Genomic DNA, 6157 nt, shown 5'->3' on the forward strand with positions numbered 1-6157 from the left:
GCCCGTCTATCTCTCTATCTTTGTCATTATCTTTCTTATCAAGAGCTCTCGGTAATCTGCAGACTGCAACAGCTTATGTGAATCACTCGGAATCAAGTCTATTACCCACCCTGTAAATGCTGGGTAACATGATATCTGCATGCTGTAACTGAATAAATCAACTCCTCTGCCTACGCTGTATCACATCAGTAGTGTAAGTAAAATAAACTTTCTGTGTAACCAATACGCTGTGTTTAAATCATCTGACTCCTGCTCACCGTTATCACTCACCTGTCCGGTTATAAATCCCCCTCCTCGTGACCAATCTGGTCATTGTTTCCTATGTTAATCCATGCAAAAGTGGGGTACAGATGTTCACCACACCTGGTACTTGATCATACAATTTACTTTAAGCTGTGCAAACATTCACTGCCGCTACACTGGGAACCTGGTGTAAATAACTCAGGGTGGGGAAGAAGCGTCAGGATTGTAAGGAGTTAGTGGGTCTTCAGAAGGGGCTGGTGCATCTTGGGGAGGGGTTGATAGGATCAGCAGGGGCTGGCGGGTCTCCAAGGGTGTGGTTCTCAGAGGTGGGGGGGGGATGTCCAGGTGTGTGGGAATTAGTGGGCTAAAAATAGCCTGGTCAGGGTCAGTGGGTAGGAACAGCACAACCCCAGGGCTGGGGTAAGCAGCTGGGCTAGGAAACATTCACTAGATGGGATAACCCATTTCAAGTTTAAGTTTTTTGACCTTCTCAAATGAAGTAATTTAAATCATGCCTGCCAATTTTTTTTTGCCTGATTTAACCTCCCCAAAAGTCTGCCTAGACTGGCATTTAGAGTGACTTAACTCTGTAATATCTGGTTCCCCCTCCCCTCCAATCTAGTGAATATAGAGCCACAGTCTATTCATGTCACAGGTTGCTTCCTCCTGGGTGCATCTACAGTAGACTATTTTATTGTGCATTAAAGCATCACATAAAAAATCGTGACATTACGCTAGTTCACAGTAAAATAATCTGCTGCACATTAAGAGCCACTAAAAAACTTGTAAATGTGCTACTATGCATTAGCACTATCTAATTCACATTTAGTACTTCACATTGGAGGTACTAAGTTTAATGAATATTAGAAAGGGCACATTAATGCATGTGTAGATGCACCCCCTGTGTAGCTTGCTACTATAGTCTAAGCTCTCAGCTCCTGTACCTGTGTGGGAAGGTGAATAGCAGTCCCAAGAAGGCTTTTATCTGTCTGTATGGCAAGCCCTGCTACAGATGTGAGTACAGGCTGAGGAAGGAAAGAGCAACTTTCAATTTCTAGTTTGTCTGAGTGTTATAATACTTCTCTGGTTTGAAAGAGGAGTGTACAAAATCAGTAACATTTTTTTTGAGAGTCCTTTCCCTCTTCTTTCATAAACATTTCCACATCCTCAGATTTTCCCTTTTAAAAAATTTTCAAGGCACCAGTTATTTATGCAAATTTATGAGAGGAACAGGGGGGTTTTTTGTTTTTGTTTTTTTGTCAATGCAGTTCTGAAATTCCAGCTGAAACAGCAGTGGCCAATTATTTGCTTGATTGCTTTTTATAGAAATCCATCCCCTCAATTAAGTATGATGTGTATAAAGCTGGATACTTAGAGAACTCATCCACATGCATAATGTTTGCCCTCTTGTCTGAAGCCATGGATCCTGCAGGAGAAAGCAGCTGCTTAACTACTAACTTCAGCATCTATGGATATGTACAAGCATTACATTTAGATCACCCTCTCTTAAGCCCTGTGAATGCTTGCATGCTGGCTATTTAGATTGCTCTAACCAATGGTATGCCTGGTGTGCAATGCAAGCATTCACAGGATTTAGGTCACCCTAAACACAGTGTGTCTGATCTGAAGGTGAACTTCAGAACCTCAGAGATGAACTAACTTTAGATCAATAAAGGGTTAATCTAGCAAGGGTTAATGAGATCTGTTGAAAGCTTGTAAACATTCACAGCACAGCTCTGGGACTGGGAAAGCCCAGCCAACCACTTGCCATAGCCCTTTACCCTTCCCACTTGACACCGGAGCTATTTCTCCCCTCCCTCACTAGCTTCTGAGAAGGCAGCCCCTACCTGTGGACCCATCTCCCATGGACCATCTAATTCCACCATCCCTGCCCTCCCCCGCCTGTTTACTTACCTCTGGCTGCCTGTGCTGCAGCTAATCCACCTAAACCTAAGCGAGGTCCTACAGACTCTTTTTTTGCACTTGTTGGGCATGTCCAGGCAAGCATGAACATGCCACTTGGAATGTTTCAAAGCCCTTTGAGATGCTGCAAGTGACACATGCAGGAACATAAAAACATTCACCATGTTGCAAATTTTCAGCTCTGGGGAAAATTAGACCCCTGGATATCCAGGGGTCAAAAAATACCCTGGGCAAAAAAAGCATCTTGGTCCTCCACAGAGACCCTTGGGTAGGCAGCCAGAGTGTCTCTATGGCTGGCCCTCACCCTGGTGCTGAAGCACACTGCCTGCTCGGGAGCTGAACCCAAGTTCTGTGCCAGTAAGTACCCAAGCTGGACCCAAGTTCTGTGCCCCACCTGGCCTCATCCCCTGCTTGCACCCTGAGCCCTGTGATTACTGCCCTGCTTGACCTCAGCATCCTGGCAATTAAAAAAAAATAAAAGCCTCTCACTCACCAGCAGTAGCAGCAGCTGCCTGGGGCACTGGGACCTCCTGGCTGATAAGTAGGAGGGTTGGGGGGCTGAAGGAGGGGGGAAGGGAACATAGGGAAACCCCCACAAGCCCCATCCCCTGTCTGCCCCTCGAGCTCCCACCCTCGCTGCCCCACCTGGTCCTAGTATCATGGCAATAAAAAAATTAAATTAAATAAAGAAGCCCCACACTCACCAGTAGTAGCAGCTGCTGTTGGGGCCACTGGGGCCTCAAGGTAGAGCCCACACACACAGCAAGCAGTGGGTGGCAGCAGGGATTGGCTCCAGCCACCTGGCATCTGTACTGCCACTGTCCCATCACATGAGTGCAACCTGGGCCTGCAGGGTGCCACATGGCTCCTTGCGCTGTTGGGCAGCTGGGTCTACTGTGGTTGTCACCCAGGGCCCAGCACTGCTCAGTTCAAGGGGGTGGGGTGCTAGCGGGGGGCTGCAGGAGCCAGCAGGGGATGGGTCCAGGCAGGACAGCAATCCGGGATGTTGGGGGAGCAAGTGGAGGTGGGGCATGTGGGGGGTAGCCTCTGCAGGGGACATGTGGCCCTAGTTGGGACAACTTTAAACCCTACTGGGGGGCTGTGGCCCCTGTGGGGGCAGTCCATGAGCTCTGCAGAGGGGCTGAACCCTGTGGGGGGGCAGGGGACCCACCCCTCCTAAGCAAGACCACCACAGTCCGCCACATAGTTCCCCCCCCAAAATCCACCCACACCTACCCACGCACCCCACAGCCCCCCACCTCTCCCCAGCACACACCCTGGATACCCAGCTGCCAGGCAGGATTAGACCTGCTGGCAGGAGCTGTGGCTGCAGGGGCAGCTGTTCCCACATCCTGGTTAGTGAAGGGGTCAGGGGAAGCTCTAACTGCTCTATGGTAAGAAAACCAAAGGCAAACAGCAAAACATATAGGTATTTAGAAATCACTTTATTAGGATGAAAGACACTGGTAGGCTTCCAAATTGCTTTAACACTGTAGATATATCAATAAAACATTGCCCACTTTATCGCTGTCTCTATGTCTCTCACTCTCTCTATATATAGTGTTTTTTTGTTTTAATTGTGGAGGAACATGGATTATTGGAGTATTATACAGAGTGAATTTGGGATTTTTTATCAGGGATTTTTTAGTTTTCAAATAGGGAAGACCAGAATTCCTGCTAGGGAGACAAGTGGCAAGGACCCAGGCAGAAGAGCTTGCTCAGAGCACCCAAGACCCAGCTGGAGGCAGCTGACAGTTCAAAGCAGGCCACCACAGTGGGAACCATTTTCTGGGTGATAGCTGCCCAGATGGCTGGGCAGGGACACACATGGCAGTAGTGCTATACAAAGGCTAGGTCCATGACCACAGCCCACTGACAGCTGGCCCAGAGGGACAGATGACTCTACTGGCTGTGCAGTCCCCATCTGGGTCTGGCAGGTGTGCAGCAGGTCACAGCCAGGCAGCAGACTCCATTGACAGATTGCTGCAGTGGGTAGAGGGTGTGATGAAATATCAGGGCTGTTTCAGCAGTCCAGCTGGCACAAGGGGTAGTGTCCCCAGGTACCAATTGCCTGGGCTGCAGAAGATCCTGAGTGTGACTAGCCCTGAGCTATTTGCCAGGGCAGATTTTTGTACTGATGGGGCCAGGAATGGCAGCTTTTTATACCGCTGGGGACAGCACAGATGCTGGCCCCAGGCTCTAGCTCCCCTGGGCTGCAGATCTGGGAGGAGCCAGGCAGGGTTATTTTGCCCCAAATGGCACAACTTGCACCACACCAAAGTGCATGTCTGGGCATGTGTGCTGAGGCAAAAGACCTGGTTCAAATTTGTACCGCTTCTATTTGAGCTGCTGCAAGCACATGTGCCTGCATGTGTGGCTATGCCCTATGTCACCTTGTGAAACACAAGGGATCATGATGTTTTCTAGAAACTGTATTCCCACCTGGTGTCATCTTGATGCATCTGTTGTGGGAGTGGCAAGCTTTAAAAATGTCAGGACCAAGTACATTCTTAGAGGGCATTGCCACACATTAATTTTAGGCAGCTCCTAGAGCTCTTAACCCTTAGATGGTCCACACATTAACACTTGAAACTAGTTTTAAGCAGACTTTAGGTGGCTTAAAGTTACATCACTCCAGGGCAGTTTTATGTCTGATCCATGTTACCCAGTTTGTGTTCCATTAATGTATGTCCACTCCCCACAAATGAGCTGCCCACATTAGTCCTCCAGCATCCCAGGATGCAGTGTCTCCTCTCCCATCTATTTGCTCTGTGAGGACAAACTTTCCACCCCCTGAGCTCTACTGCCTGGGGGGTGGTTCTGGCACCAAATCAGCTCCCCCTCCCATCCCCTGGGGTGTAACCTTCCCAACCCCAGGGATGCAACCCTATGCAAACACCCTGCAAAGCACATGCCACCAACCCAGGTTGCATGGCACTGATGGATCCAGGAGTGGGGTCCAGGGGAGGTAAGGGAGAACAGGGTAACAGGGTTGGGGGCCAGATCAGGTCCCCATGAACTGGGGTTTCCTTCCTGGGACAGGAATAGTAGCTCCCCCAAAAGTGTCTTCCCTCAGTGCCCCCACCTCCCAGCCACCTCAGGAAGCATGGCCAGGACCTCCCAGCCCAATCCCAAATCCCAAAATATTAAAACATGAGACCTTCTTTTATTTACTTCCACTTTACTTCTTTTAAAATTATTTTGCTTTTGCTTGCTATTTTATCCTTCAGTGGTTGATGTGCTTTATTTCACTACCCTTCCCTCACCCCCATTTTCTGTCCACTTCCTGTTTCACTACCCACTGCCAGTCCATTAACCCTCTACATCCCAGCTTCATGTTCCTGCCCCTCCCCTCAAACAACTTCTCTCGCACAAACCCCAGTCTACAGCAGGAATAGAAGTCTGTCCTAGCTCACCAGCCCTGTAGTGGGCAGCAGTCAGAGAAGGTTTTAGCTTTAAGATGTGACTGCTCCAAACTCAAACTAGCAGTAACACCAATCAACATTTGAGCTGCTCAAAGTGCAATGTGTAACAAGGCCCTCAGAAAAGGCAGTTCTGTTTGAACCTTTATTTTAACGTTGATAATTGAATATGGGTGTTCAAATCAGATCATTAAAATAAATGGATTTATACCCATGGTTCTTTTGGCAATCCCTAGTCTTGGACAAAAACTCTGCAGTTGCAAAATGCACCCATAATAAGGGAAGTAACAAAGAATTAATGCTGTAGATTAAAATAGATATACTAAAAGAATAGAAGAGTGTAGTCTCATAAATATAGGCCCCATTAACCTGAACAGCAACAGCTCACACTTAATGCCTGGTCACATGGGGCCTACTATTTATCCATACAGGAAGAGAATAAATGCAGTGTCAAATCGGGAGTGAACTAAGTATGGGGGCATCATGTGTTGAGATACTACTGCTGAGGTAACCATAAAGCGCAGTTAGTTGTAATGTTGAATGATGAAATTGAAAGGAAATATTACACA

At 47.9% G+C, this 6157-nt stretch overlaps 1 long non-coding RNA gene across 1 annotated transcript in view; it reads left to right on the forward strand.

Annotated features, from left to right (window-relative positions):
* Positions 1-2007, forward strand: part of LOC109324894 — a 17447-nt gene extending 15440 nt beyond the window's left edge. The window contains exon 3 of the long non-coding RNA XR_002105032.1: positions 1995-2007. This is a non-coding gene — a long non-coding RNA (uncharacterized LOC109324894). The remainder of the gene's footprint in view (positions 1-1994) is intronic.
* The last annotated feature ends 4150 nt before the right edge of the window (positions 2008-6157 follow it).

This window comes from Crocodylus porosus, unplaced genomic scaffold, assembly GCF_001723895.1.
Source record: "Crocodylus porosus isolate Cpor-Errol unplaced genomic scaffold, CroPor_comp1, whole genome shotgun sequence".
Lineage (NCBI taxonomy): Eukaryota > Metazoa > Chordata > Crocodylia > Crocodylidae > Crocodylus > Crocodylus porosus.